Source organism: Phyllostomus discolor, chromosome 6 (assembly GCF_004126475.2).
Source record: "Phyllostomus discolor isolate MPI-MPIP mPhyDis1 chromosome 6, mPhyDis1.pri.v3, whole genome shotgun sequence".
Classification (NCBI taxonomy): Eukaryota; Metazoa; Chordata; class Mammalia; order Chiroptera; family Phyllostomidae; genus Phyllostomus; species Phyllostomus discolor.
In genome coordinates this window covers 106,769,390-106,783,641 of record NC_040908.2, presented here as the reverse complement: position 1 = coordinate 106,783,641, position 14,252 = coordinate 106,769,390, and the positions used below count along the sequence as shown (strand labels likewise).

Below are 14,252 nucleotides of genomic sequence, written 5' to 3'. Positions count from 1 at the left end.
GTCTTTATTTCTGCTACTCCCCCATTAATACCAGTGCAACTTCTTGGGAGTGCTTACCAGTTGATCCGATCTACTTTGAAGTTTTCAAAACTATTCTGAAAACTGAAGGTTTCAAAGAAATAACAAATAGGGTCTTTACAAGGGTTTTCCAATTAATCCAACACATTTAATTTTTAGGTTGATGTATAAAGACTATCACATGCATACATTATGTCGAACACTTTGATGGTTTAATATTTCCATATTGCATAAAACTAGGGAAATCTCTTTTAACACATGAAATACCTAGTAGCAATATGGTAATAAAAATGATCAACTTATTATAACAAATATCAATATGTTACAAGTACTCTAGTAACACATGTTTTGAATATTGATGTCATTTTAGATAATTAGCAAAGCTACTTGTTTGCTTGGAGGAGACCCGATCACTCTAACATGTCAATTGAAAGTATTTGTATAAGAGAAAGCCGACATGGAGACATTTACTCTAAATTCCATACTCACCAGAGTCTCTGTGAGTGGTCTCTCCTCTGGAAATTCTGTCGATATCAGGGTCAGGGGGAACTCCCTCTGCTCTCCTGGCAGCTATAAATTGTGTCAGTCTACCCTGGGGAAGAGGTGTCCTTTTAAGGGATTCTACCCACCTAAGGCCACACCCACTTCCTGAGGTTGGCCAACTTTATCAGAAGGAGGTGACATGGTGGACTAGGGTATGCGGAGAGAGACAGAGTAGCTGATTAGGTTCACAATGTATAGAAAACAACACTGGGGACCTGACACCCTAATAAAATGTAAGTGTTTCTTGGTAAGTTGCATGAAACTTTTAGATTTTCTTTCCTACTTTTTATTATAGAAACACACTTGGTTACATAGGGGAAGAAAGGGAAAAAAAAGAACAAAAGAAGAAAGAAATGCACAAGAAATGCACTTGGTTAAATTTCTTCCTAACTACACTGATTATAGATTTCAGGAAAATTTCCAATTACACAATCATGTTATGTTAATAATGGAAATTATGATAGATTTATTTCTCGCCAACTGTTATAAGATGTATTTCATTTTCTTGTCTATTTGCATGGAATAGAACATCAGCATAGTGTTAAATATAAGTGGTAATAGCAGATATTCTTATTTCATTCCTTATTGGGGGGAAACTTTCAAGATTTTCATTAAATGTGATACTTGCTATATTTTTTCTAGATAATTTCTATAAGATTATAAAAGTTTCTTCTCTGTTTATAAGTATTTAAAAATAACCAATGGGCATTCAATTATTTCAAAAGCCTTTGTTCAGCTCATTTTTCAACAGTATAACCAATTCATTGTATAATATCCCATTTTAGATGCCCAGATTGAGCTCATTTGTGTTGTTTAGATTCTTCAAGATCTAGCCCCCCTATATAATTTTAAAGCCTCACGACAAGTTATAACGAGATACAGCACCATATAACAAATTGCACCTTAAAAAAATGAAATGAATGCAGTAATCTGTTCTAAAGTAAACTAAGGGTGACTTATTCATGTTTCCATGATGAGAACATAATCTTTTCTCTCTTTTTGTCACAGATTTTGATTTACACATAACTATAAGCTGTCCGTCAGTAAGATTGAAATAGAATGTTTTTAAAGCCATATCTACAAACTAAAGGTTTTAAAAATATATAGAGGTCCTCATTCCATGACCTGTGTTCCCAATTAATTCAACACAATCATTTAATTTGTATGAAACACTTGTTTTCACCTCAGCAGTTTCCAATGTTTGGGGTGAACCAAAACAAGATAACTGAGCCCTCTCCTCCAGGAAACTTACTAAGTAAGAAAGAAGATAAGGCACAATTTGGGAGACGTGCTTGATTAATGACAAGATTTAATGAAATACAACTCAATTCTCAGTTCATTAAAATATTTAAACAGTAATTTTTTTCCAGAAACATACTCTGAGTCCCATATGCTTTTAAAATTTTTCTAGTGGCCTCATAATAAAAAGTAATTAAAAACATTTAAAATAAAATTTAAGAATATATTTAACCCAACACATCTAAAACATTACCATTTCAAGATATTACTATTAAAATATTAATGAGATCTTTTACATTCCTTTTTTTACTAAGTTTTTGATATTCCACATGTGTTTTACCCTTAAACACAGATCAATTCAGACTGCTACATTTCAAATGCTCGGTATCTGCCATGTGACTACCCAATTACACAAAACAAAATTAGACGAACCACCCAGCTACCTGGAAAACCCCTTGTTCCCAAATCCTTAGCTGACAAAACAATTTCAAGTAGTCTTAGGGAGAGAGGGTGGGTAGGAACCCACCTTCTTTTAAATTCCAACAGATGGCCATTATGGATGGTCTTATGATAGTACTTTTAGAGGAAAAATAGTCCAAGTTAACCAGGCTGGTTACTTTCTAGGCCAGTATTCTCTGGTGGATGTAACTTGGTATCATAATAACCACTAATGAGGGTCTTTATTTTCTGGAAAATGTGGAGACTGAATTTCATTATTTCAGCCCAATTTCTAAAGACTAGGCAGTTTTCTGAAGGTTTCGAACTACACTCTTAACCAGAGATTACGTTATCAGAGGTGTAAACAGGAATTTAAGTCAGTTTGATCAGATTTACGTAATCCCTTAATCTATTTAAGGAAACAATAGTAAATTCTTGCGCATGGTAAATAAACAATCTGATTTAATTTTATCTGATGCCATTATTTGATCTTACATTTTGATGCCCTCATAATGGACTTTGATGTAATCCTTCATTATAAACCTAAAATACAAAACTACAGTAAGTCTTTGGCATGGGTTTTTGTTTTTCAAATAGATTACTTTTTAGAGCAGTTTTAGGTTCAGAGTGAAATTGAGGGGAAGATGCAGAGATATGGCCCTTGTCCCCACATGCATAGCCTCCCTACATTATCAACATCCTCCTTCATAGTAGTATATTTATTGCAATTAAGGAACCTGCCATGACACATCTTTATCACCCAGAGTCCCATAGACAAACCTATAGTTTACTTTATGGTTCACTCTTGGTAATGTACATTCTCTTGGTTTAGACAATTAATAATGAAATGTAATCACCATAAAAGAATCATACAGAATAGCTCCATTGACCTGAAAATCCTCTATCCACCACCTGAATCCATTATTTGAATATGTCTTTTTCTAAAAATATATTTTATTTATTTATTTTTAGAGAAGGAAGGGAGGGAGATAGAGAGAGAGGGAGAAACATCAATGTGCGGTTGCTGAGGGTCATGGCCTGCAACCCAGGCATGTACCCTGACTGGGAATCGAACCTGCGACACTTTGGTTCACAGCCCGCGCTCAATCCACTGAGCTATGCCAGCCAGGGCTGAATATGTCTTTTTTAATAGTAGAGAATTTTTCAATAAGGCAATTAAAAATAAACACTTTCTTATATAAATTGAAAAAACTCTGAGTTCTGTTAGAAAATTGTCCTTTAGGTTGAAACGGTTTATAAGTACTTGGTATATATATACTTTATTTTGAGGAATTGCTTTTTTTCTGTTTGTGAATATTTTCTTATTTATTTATATTTAGAGAGAGGAGAAGGGAGGGAGAGAGGAAGAGAAACGCAAATGTGTGGTTGCCTCTTGTGTGCCTCCCACTGGGGACCTGGCCGCCAACCCAGGCATGTGTCCTGCGTGGGAATCCAACCAGTGACCCTTTGGGTCTCAGGCTAGCACTCAATGCACTGAGCCACACCAGTCAGGGCTGTTTATGAACCTTTTTAAAGTTAAAAGCATTTAATAATGCAAAAAGAGTCTTTTGAATGACTATGAAGATATATTTTCTACTCAGTAGCAGCACCATTTTGGGGACTGAGCTACACGTAATGAAATTGTAAAATTGTACATCATTGGATCAATATTCTACAGCATAAATTAGTTGTAGCACCTTACTAACCTACCAAATCACAGAGTACAATGAATTCATAGATCAAAAGTTTGGAGTGAGCTAATAAACTTCCCTGAAGCATTGCCTTAGCACCTTGTAACTGTGAAAAACAAGAAATAATCAAAACATTTTTGATGAAGTGGGTCAGACCAAGGAGTGTCTACTTGCTATAGGGGTTCTTTCAATTCTGGGTCAATACATTATAGAGATGAACCCTTTCTGTAACCTGATCCTCACAGCCTCCTAATTTATTCTTGTTAATAATCCTCTTGACTCTGCCTCTAAGCTTGCTGTTTTCTAAGCCTGGCTTCTCCTGGTAATAGATTTAACTCTATCTTAAGGTTGTGGTTGAAATTCAAGAATAGAAGTCTTAACCATATGTATTTTCGTTAATTCTGGTATATTTCTTTGTGGCTTGGCTTTATGTCCTTATTCCTTTTATTTTTTTTTCTCCTAACTTGAACACACACACTTACTCTTAGGGGAGGGCAGTTGAAATTAATTATTAATATTGAACTTATTGTTTTAAAGGGACTTTAAGTTAGTTATGGTAAGACTTCTTTGTATTCATTGCAAATATTTTTCCCAGTATGCTGTTTTTCATTTATTTACATTCACTTGGTGATTTTTCCAATTTCTATGTTTAGAAGGTCATCTAGACTTATTAAACCACACTCTCATTTTCTTCTGATTTTACGGTTCACACTCAATGTTTTATTTCATCTGGAATTAATTTTGACATTTGAATATATACTGGATTGAATATAGATTAACTCTAAATTATCTGTTTAAAATATGAATATTAATTTGATGAAATATATTTTTGGAATAAACAAATTAAATTTAAATAATTTGAAAATTTTACTATCTCGTTTTCTATTTTGATTTCTTTATTTTTATTTTTTGAAAATTTTATTTATTTATTTTTAGACAGAAGGGAAGGGAGGGAGAAAGAGAGGGAGAGAAGCATCAGTGTGTGGTTGCCTCTCCTGCAGCCCCTACCCAGGCACATGCCCTGACGGGGAATCGAACTGGGGACCCTTGGTTCACAGGCCAAAGCTAAATCCAATGAGCCACACCAGCCAGGGCTGATTTCTTTACAGGGCTGATTTCTATTACAAATAGCCCCAAGCCATTTATCAAAATTCCTGAAGGATCTGATTTACTCAAGTTAATGTTCGTGTCTGAATTGAAATGAGAAATCATAGTGATGTGCTCTAAAACCAGAGATGAAATTCCATTTCGTTTGGTCTTTATAACCTTTCCAGTTTTTCAAAGCAGTGTATGTTTTATAAACTTTCCTATCAGATGAGTATAAGGCATTGTAACAGTGGATTAATGTATCCCGAGGGTCCCCAACCAGTGTGTGGCCCATTACGAACCAGGCCACACAGCAGGAGCAGTGGGCAAGTGAGCGAAGCTTCATCTGTATGTATAGCTGCTCCCCATCACTTGCATTACCACCTAACCTCTGTCTCCTGTCAGATCAGCGGCAGCATTAGATTCTCAAAGGAGCACGAATTCTACTCTGAACTGTGCATGTGATGGATCTAGGTGGCACACTCCTTATAAGAATCTAATGCCTGATGATTTGAGGTAGAGCTGAGGTGGTGATGCTAGCACTGGGGAGTGGCTGTAAAAACCAGTTATCCTTAGCAGAGAGGTGTGAGTGCACAGAGAACATAATAAGTCAATTCTTACAGACTCATATTAAAACCCTATCAGTGAGTGGCAAGTGACAATTAAGCTGCATCTAGTGGCAGGCTATAAAGCCATAACCCCCACCATCCATGGAAAAATTGTCTTCCAGGAAACTGGTCCATGGTGCCAAAAAGGTTGGGGACTACTGGGTTAGAGTATCATCCCAATGCAGCATAGTTGCAGGTACACATCAGGTCACATGCAAAAAACAACCAATGAATGCATAAATAAGTGGAGGAACAAATCTATGTTTTCTTTCCATTGTCTCTCTCTAAAATCAATAAATTAAAAAAAAAATTAGAAACCATTCTGAAAAGACCACACACTTGACAACTGATACTTCATGACATATGGAAAATGGCAAAACTATGGAGACTTTTAAAAGATCAGTGGTTGTGTGGATTTCAGGGGGAGAGGTAAAAAGTCAGATCACAGAGGGGTTTTAGGACAGTGAAAATATTCTGAATGATACCATAAGGATGGATACATGTCCTTCAACATTTGTTCTGACCGTTTGAATGTATAACATCAAGAGTGACCTGGATGGACTCCTGTGATAAAGATGTGTCAGTGAAGGTTCATTAATTATAACAAATCTCCCACTCTCCTGCAGGATGCTGATAGTGGGAGAGGATGTTGATGTGAGCAAAGGGAATATAAGGAAACTCTGTAATTTGGGCTTAGTATCCTGTAAACCTCAAATTACTCTAAAAGGAATGTTTACTTAAAAGTAATATAGGAAGTCTGACTACTATACATTGTGAATTCATTAGACTCATATTTTGTCATATGCCTCAAAAATAATCTTCACATTTTATATTCACCTTGGGAAAGAATATGGCAGACCAGATTCAATGGTTTCATTATTTAGATTTTACTTATTTATTTTTAGAGAGAGAAGGAGGGAAGGAGAGAGTGAGGGAGAGAGACATTGATGTCCAAGTAAATGATCGATCACCTCACCCTAGCAATTGAACTGGTGACCCTTTTGTCTGTAGGACAATTCCCAATACACTGAGCCACATCAGTCAGGGCAGATTCCACGGTTTTATATAATTCACTTACAAAAGATGTGATTGTAATCTGTTAATGAATTATAGAAATATGAGTTTTGAGCCTAATCATATTATTCTGTATTTCTGAAGGTGACAGGCTGGAAGTATTTTCCCATAACATCTGAATAGAGAATCAGAGTAAAAGAAAAAGGTGTTTAAGTAGTACCCCATTATCTTCCACTACTTTCTGAGTAGTGGTTTCACAGGTAATAATTTCTGGTGAGTAGTGAGAACGAGAAAAGAGCCAGACACCAGTAACGTGTTTCCTAATATTTGTTAAGGCAGTAACATAGCTTCTTGTACTGCAGACAAAATCTTCTATTACAAGCACATTCATTCATATTTTTTGTTATTTCTACTCACCTATATACCTCAGACTATAGAAAGTAATGCACTCAGTCATTTCTAAATATCAGTGATTAGTTCCTTCTTATTTCTAGAGGCAGAAGTCTCTCGACCTTGCTGCGTATATATGAGTGCTAAGTGCAGTAACTGAAGACACAGAAAATAAGGTAAAGAAAATTAAGAGCTGGCCACTCCCATCTAGGTTTCCTCCCATCTTCGTTCTTGGTTTCCCAGGGTTGGGATAACAAACTGCTACACACCAGGTAGTTGTGAACAACAGCAATGTACTCTCTCATCGTTCCAGAGGCTAGAAGTCTGATACCAAAGAATGGCAGAGCACTCTCCCTCCAAAGGCTCTGGGGGAGGATCCTTTCTTGCTTCTTCCATCTGGTGGCTCCTGGCATTCCTCCCCTGTGGCAGCATGACCGCAATCTTGGCTTCTCTCTCTCCAAGGCCTTCTTTCTCTGTGTCACTGTCTCAAATTTCTATCAGCATTCTCACCTGAGGTCACTAGTCATTCACTGGATTTAGGATCAACCCCAATTCTGGGATGATCTGAACTTCAGGTGCTCAACTTAATTATACCTACAAAGACCTAATGTCCCAGTAAGGTCACATTCATCACAGCTAGAGGATTTTAGGACTTGGAGGAATAATTTTTTTTAGGGGGGAGAATAATTTACCTCACTACACCCTCCAATGAAATGAAAGAAGGTTGTCCTGTAATTCTGAGGATTCACTTTTTCCTGAAAAGAAGGAAAATATTTATTCCTGATATGTTATATACATTACTCTCATTTATTCTGTGAGAAATACTTTGCAAAACCCCCAGGGGAAGCCTGAAATCTTGGCTAGAACCAAACCCTCTATATACTATGTTTTCCATTATACAAAGAGACTTATGATAAAGTCTAAATTACTTCTGTACTGTGGGACCATTATTAAGTAAGATGAGGGTCGCTTCAACACAAACACTTCAATATTATGACAGTGGATCTGATATCCGAGATGGCTACTAAGTGGCTAACAAGGCAGTAGGGACTCCGGGTAGATGCTCTGGATGATTCATGTCCCAGGAAGGGCAGAGAGTGACAGTGTTGGATTCCATCAGAACAGCATGCCATTTAAAACTTAGGACTGTCTCTTAATGGAAGCTTATGTTTAATATTCCCAAACCATGGTTGACTTCAGGTAACTGAAACTGAGGAAAACAAAATGGTGGAGAAGAGGGAGACTACTGTAGTGGATTATATTCAGTGAGAAGAGAAATTGTTGATGTAAATGTCTTGCATTCTAAGTGTTGTGTAATAAGGTCTTCCGGATTCTCTTCTAGAACTAGAGTTACTAGGTCAGAGACAGGTGTATTTTTAAGGATTTTAATGTATATTTCAAACTACCCTTCATTAACCTCTAATGTACTGTGCTGCAACTCTTCAAGGCCAGGCAGGTTCATGGCACTCACACAGGTGGAATAATATTCATGGAGCCATTAGCACGTTTGGCATGCCTTTGTTCACGGGGGGCGGGGGGCAAGCCGTGCATGCTGCCACCTGCATGTTTATCTGCATGTCTTTGTGTGGCACAGGTCACGTCCCTTGTTCCCCAGCATGGTGCCCATCATGGTTCCTGTCCCTTTGCATGTGTCTCCCATCATCGCCCCCAGCAGGGAGTCCCAACAGTTTAAGTGCTGGAGGGGAACAAAGCTGGCAAGAGGACAGAAATTAGATAACATAACATAATTCTCCACATGCGAGCCCATTTCACGTTATGGTAACAGTTTATCAGACCCGGTCTCAAGGCTATGAGGACACTACTTATGAGGTCCATTCAAGGGTATGGGAACACTGCTTCCCTTAGCTACCCAGACACCTGGGGGAGACAGCCAGACTGCCTCCACTTACCCTGCACATACCGATAGTATATGATAGTACTCATCTCAAACTTTCAGCTATATTAGAATATTATTTCTTAATATTTTAGTAATTTTATAGTTTAATAATGATAGCTTATATGCTTTAGATAATAGTTTACTTATGTGTCCTTTTTCTTAAAACCAATTATGTTAGTTTACTTTTCATAGTCCAGTGAACAGCACGTTTATCGAGTGTGTAACCGATCCCGGGTGAAGAGATAATAGGAGGGGGAAGAGCTCTGGATCCAGGAAAGTAGGCCTCTTGGCTTCAAGCATTTAAGCCGAGTTCTGAAAGGCTCTAACAAAACACAAGGCCTGAAGTCATGCATTCTGGGAGCTTGGGTGGCTGGGTGCTGTGGGGGATGTGCGTGTAGTCCTAGAAGCCAGGGGAACAGACAGGCCAGGAGTGGAGCAGGAGCAGGGAGTCTGGGCTGCATGCTGTCCTCCATCCCCCTGGACTGACGAGCTGTATGTGCAAGTGGTGGCTCCCTTGTGCCAGGTGCCTCACAAGGGGTAGGAGGGCTTGCCTTGTCATTGGCACTGTAGTGCCTGCTCTGCAGACTGGGCGGCTGCCAATGACAGTGGTGGAATTGTCAGGGTACCGGGTGACATTTTGCCTGTGGATGGTGTAAACCCTGAGCTGGTTGGTGGATATCCCAGTGACCAGGTAGGGGCAGGACCAGGGAATGTGAGGATGGGGCTGTAGCCTGCTGGGGTGCACGCAAAGTCTATGTGAGTTATTTTAAGGTATGTGGTATGTATCTGGCAGCGTAGTTTTGTAAAAACAGCTTTTCCTTCTTGGAGTGGCTCATTCTCATTACCAAAAATATTGCACAATATAAAAAAGAGACGTTCATTTAAAAAGCTCACATCAACAACTTATTACCATTGATAAACACAAGGAGTTTAGGCCTCCAGAAATTCCTCTGACCAAATTTTGGCTGTGTCTATGTATATGAGTAAATTGAACAATCCAAAATTAATTCATGTTTACATACTGCATTATAACTTAACTGTTAAAGCATTTTATTAATTTAGAGTTTGTTGATAATGTGGAATTGTGGAGCAATTCACATAATAAATTATTTGTTGAAAACTTAATAATACAATTTTTAAATACTGTAGGTGGGGGAAATGGAGTTTTTAAAAAAAATTATGAAGCCTGATACTGTAAAAAACATAGTCATCATTTCAGTCATGATATCCTGATTGCCAACTGGGGTTTCATCAAATTGCTTTCACCAAATCACGTACATTTTAGTACATATCTTGGCTCTCTAAACACAGAACTAAATATAGTCATTCACATTTTTATCTCAAGTGCCACCTTAACCTCTAAAGACTGGGGAGAATTTGAACTGGATTGAAACAGTTTAAATAGCCATCCTGCAGATGAGAGAATTTCAGATTCTAGACCATAGGAAAAGACTGAAATTAGTACTGAAGGGAAGGACTTATATTCAAATACCACGTTGAAATTAAGTCAGATGTGGGAGCAGGAATGGAAGTAGGATGTGGGAACATTTTGACAAACATTAGCCAGAAATTCTAACAAAATTTTGCCTCATGGCTGTTGTTAAAAATCAATGTCCAGGATGAACCAACAACAAGGGATGGGGGTGGGGGTTAAAGACATTATCTGTGGAGATTATGGAAGGGATTTATCTAATCAACAATGTCCTTGTCTGTCCCACAGGTTTTCAACACTGTAGAAACAGAGCTGGGGAGGGGCTTCCAGGGTCCTTTTATAAGGGCTGCTCAAAAGCCAGGTTCATTCTGCTTGGAGGCCTTTGGGGTTGACTGGACTGTGGAAAACTCAGAAGGTCACAACTGCCTTCTGGTACTGAGAGCCCAGACAACACAGAACCCTTGACCCAACAAGCATTCGTGAGAAGAATTGTACAATCATCAGGTGAGGACACACTTTTATGTAGATGAGTTATTCTTTCCTGAAAATATAGAAATGGTAATTTAACAATCATCAGGCTTAAGATTTTACTAAGAAAATGTAATTTGCCTAGTTAAATTTAAATGATAGAATTACTTTAGTTTACTCTTGAGTTATAACATTTTAATGTCATTGTTTTGACATTTAGTTTTGCATAATTATTTTTTTTGTGTTATGCTCCTTGTCTGTACAAATTGTGATACCTAGAGGGAAAGGTCTAGATTTTGTGTAGTTTCTTATTTAAGCATGAAACCTGAAACTTAACTGCAAAACCTTGTTGTGGAAGGGTAAAAGGGACAGACAATTGAAAATGAAGAAAAGTTAGTCTAATATAATTGTAGATATTCCGTAATTCTCATTTGATCCTTGACTTTTGAAGGGAGAAGTAATATGGTACATTAGAAGGTATTCATTTCTACACTACAAATAATCTCTACATTAGTCATTTCCTCCAGGTTTAAGATTCATTCATAAAATATACCAGTGTGGAATGCGTGTCTCCTTAGCTTGTTTCATTTTGATTCTAGCCTGTACATTCTGCACAGACACCTGAGCACACTTAGAAGGTGGCCACACTAAGGGCACTAGAGATCAATAGCCCTTTCCCTGTTCGACATTTCTCTTTTCTTTTTAATTTTTGCTTTTCTTCCTTAGGGCTTTTTTTCTTACATTGAGCCCTGAGTAGCCACTTGTCATTGTATTTAAGAAAGGCTCTGATGAGATCCGGCAAAAGCAGGGTAGAATGAAAGGTGACAGGACAACTTTGAAAAGTGACAATGTAGCACATGAATAGTAAAAAAATTTCACTTCAGAGGTAGGCAGGTTTTCATTTATTTTGTTAAGGCAAGTCAATTACATGAGGGACATATCCCAAGTGGGTTGTGGTTTTCTCATTCACTTCTTCTCTTTCTCCTCAGAAATATAGAACCACGCTTTGCAAAACTTCTAAAATAGCTCAACTGCTAAGTCTTAAGAGTGAAGATATTTGAGCTTCTGCTGTGGAGTCTGCATAACTTTCTAAGGTGCTCAAAGTCCCAGAAATGGCATCAAGTAATGGCCAAGACCAATGGCCCAAAGAAGACATTGAGATGTTGCTGGACCTCCTAGAGGATAATCTCCCACCCAATGACAATAACACATTCAAAGCAACCCAGTCACAGATGGACTGGCAAAAAGTAGCTTTTAAAGATTATTCTGGAGAAATGTGCAAGCTCAAGTGGTTAGAAATTTCTAATAAAATAAGAAAGTTTCGTACTTTGACAGAAATAGTTCTGGAAACTAAGGAACATCTCAAAACAGTCTTACAAAAGGAAAACACTCAAGAATCACCCCCACCTACCAAGAGGCCCCTGACTGCTTTACTTTCCGCTTCTTCATGGAGAACAGGGCCCAGTACTCCCAAATGTACCCTGAGCTGAACAACCTGGAGCTGACCAAGGTCCTCTCTAAAGAAATACAAGGACCTCCCAGAACAGATGAAACGCAAATACAGTCAAGACTTCCAGAAAGAGAAAGAGGAGTTTGAGGAGAAACTGGCTCAGTTTAGGAAGGACCACCCTGATCTAGTCCAGAACCCCAAGACTTCTGTTGTGCCTAAAGGAGACAACCAAAGCCCAAAAGAAATTTCAGGAAAATGTGGAAAAAAGTGAAATACTCCCTCAGAAAACTATTTTTCTGGGAAGATAAAATTCCATGGGAGAGCCCAAGAAGCCCCCAATGAATGAATACCACAAGTTCCACCAGGATTTGTGGTCAAGTAGGGAGCTGCAAGACCTGCCCCCAAGGGAGCGCATGGTGGAGATTGGCAGACGCTGGCAGTGAGTCCCACTGAGCCAGAAGCAGCATTACAAGAAGCAGGCCGAGGAGCTGCAGAAACAGTACAAGGGGACCTGGATCACTGGCTCAAGAGTCTGTCCCCTGAAGAATACACTGCTTACAGAGAGAGAACCTATACTAAGCGTAAGAACATGAACGTGAATGGAGGCCCGGATGCCAAGATCATCAGGACAGATGTGCTCTGTCCTTCAGCAAGGGCTCTGCAAGAAGGGCTCTGCAAGAAGGAGCAGGGGCTGCAGGCTCCAGAGACAGAATCATCAGGGACTAGAGGGGACCATTCTCATGCCTCACGCACATCAGAAAACAATCAGGAAGGTGGGGAAAAGGCAGAAAGCAGTAGCACCTCAGACTCCAGCAGTGGGGAAGAAGATGAAGACTGTGAGGACAGCAGCTGCAGCTCATGTTCCTCAGGGGTGACCTCTGACTCAGACTCAAACTGAGCTTTGTCCATTCCCAAAATGGTGGGACAGAGAGCTTCCCAACAAAAGTCTCTGACATCTGCAACAAAAGGAAGGGCTGGTCTTCCTTTCCCTTTTATTTCTTTGTTTGTTCCTTCATCACCTGTACCCGTCCTCAGTACAGGGTGGAATACTTTGGGGATTATGTAATTTGGGACCATACTCTTATTATCAGGTCCATAAACCTGGGAGGAGTGGGTCCTGCTGGGAAGAGAAATACAAGTTTTGAGCATGTATGGGGTCCCCCTACAGCATCTTTACCACTCCCCAGGAACTCCGTGTGGTGAAGGCTCTTGAAGTAGATGATTGGGCTGTTGAGGTCACACTGCTGTAGACTGAGTGTTTCTGAAGTAAGAGGTTTTGCTTTCGAATGTGTTGATGGTTGCCATTTGTGAGGGCATTGGGGGGATGGGTGAAAAAGCTGAAGGGGTTAAGAAGCACAATTTGCTTGTTATATAATGCCATGGAGATGTGAAGTACAACATAGGGAATATGGGGAACAATAGACTAATAACTATGTATAGTGTCAGATGGGTGTGAAATTATTGGGATGATCACTAGTATTAAATTATGTATCGTCTAATCACTGCGGTGTACACTGAACTAATGTGATAATGGTATGTCAACTGTAGTTTTTAAGAAATGATTTTTTTCTAGAAACTTTACTTTCCCCATTTTCTGTGTGCCAGAGCTTGTCTGTGGCCACTTGAGCTGTGGCTCCCACTACCCTACAAGAACTGTACCTCTGGACTCTTGCACTGTCTGGTGGGAGGCAGGTGTTGGCTACCTCTGAAATGTGAGATTGGGAAGCTCATGTAGGAGGTAATATTTATATTTAATATCTATATATGTATATATTAACTTTTTCACCTCTGTGAGACTTACATCTCTATAATTACAAATATATACAGACAAAATATGTATATTTCTTAAAGTTCGCTATTTCATTTGATGAGTGCCTCTGTAGAACAGGAGCTAAAATTCCTTTCTGTTGCTCCAGGTGTAGGTGAATCTCCTACCTAGCATTTAGGATTGATGGACGGAAAAGAGACAGAAACACAT

The 14,252-nt window shown here is 38.8% G+C and overlaps 1 pseudogene; it reads left to right on the top strand.

Moving 5' to 3' along the window:
• The first annotated feature begins 11,936 nt into the window (after positions 1–11,936).
• LOC114498831 lies at positions 11,937–13,172 on the top strand (annotated as a pseudogene).
• The last annotated feature ends 1,080 nt before the right edge of the window (positions 13,173–14,252 follow it).